This window comes from Panthera tigris, chromosome A1 (assembly GCF_018350195.1).
Source record: "Panthera tigris isolate Pti1 chromosome A1, P.tigris_Pti1_mat1.1, whole genome shotgun sequence".
Lineage (NCBI taxonomy): Eukaryota > Metazoa > Chordata > Mammalia > Carnivora > Felidae > Panthera > Panthera tigris.
In genome coordinates, this window is record NC_056660.1 from 76,365,267 (window position 1) to 76,366,326 (window position 1,060).

At 41.4% G+C, this 1,060-nt stretch overlaps 1 non-coding gene across 1 annotated transcript; it reads right to left on the reverse strand.

The window, feature by feature from the left end:
- Nucleotides 1–768: 768 nt before the first annotated feature.
- Nucleotides 769–853, reverse strand: TRNAQ-UUG. Its single transcript has one exon. It is a non-coding gene; the product is annotated as a tRNA-Gln (tRNA).
- Between the last annotated feature and the right edge of the window lie 207 nt (nt 854–1,060).

The following is a 1,060-nucleotide window of genomic DNA, read 5'->3' on the forward strand; positions in this document are numbered from 1 at the left end:
TTAACGTTTATTCATTTTTTGAGACAGAGACAGAGCATGAACGGGGGAGGGTCAGAGAGAGGGAGACACAGAATCTGAAACAGGCTCCAGGCTCTGAGCTATCAGCACGGAGCCCGATGCGGGGCTCGAACTCACGGACCGCGAGATCATGACCTGAGCTGAAGTCGGCCGCTCAACCGACTGAGCCACCCAGGCGCCCCAGGTATTGCTTCTTCTTAATTGGTCCCAATCTGAATATAATCTGGCTTCAGTTCATCTTTCTAATGTTTCATAAACAAATGGACAGTAATTATTTTTACTCTGTGGTTGTAAGTTTTCATGACAAAGATAAGGGTACATACAATATAAAATAATGGCACCAAAAAAAAAAGACTATTTGAGTAAGTTATCAATGTGACTAGGTATATAATTGTGACAAGTTCACTTTTCAAGATAGCCCTCTCTTCCATCCAATACAGAAATGGAGTTAGAAGGATGGCCATCTGCTCTGTGAAATCTGGTTGGAATAGAAAAAAATGTGTTTAATTAAAATGTTTCTGTTATGATTCTGTGTAAATATCCAGATCACACCTGTGTCAGAATCTTTCATTGACATGGTATCTTCCATGCTTCCTTGGATTAACTGGAACACATTCTTTTTTTTTAATTTATTATTTTTTTAAATGTTTGTTTATTTTGAGAAAGAGAGAGAGAGCAAGAGGGAAGGGGCAGAGAGAGAGGGAGACACAGAATCCGAAACAGGCTCCAGGCTCGGAGCTGTCAGCACAGAGCCCGAAGCGGGGTTTGAACCCACGAACCGTGAGACCGTGACCTGAGCCAAAGTCAGACACTCAACCAACTGAGCCACCCAGGCGCCTCATCTAGAACACATTCTCTGCTCCAACTCAATAACCAAAATATAATTTTAACAAGGTAGAAGGAGAACGTAAGGAACTAGATGGGTTGCAGCCACCCAGACTTTCCTGATCTTATTGAAGCTTTATAGACATACCTTTAATGTTTTTAATTGAAAAACCACTGCCGTTTTGCATATTTGGATATTGAGGTTTTGGAAAAGAGT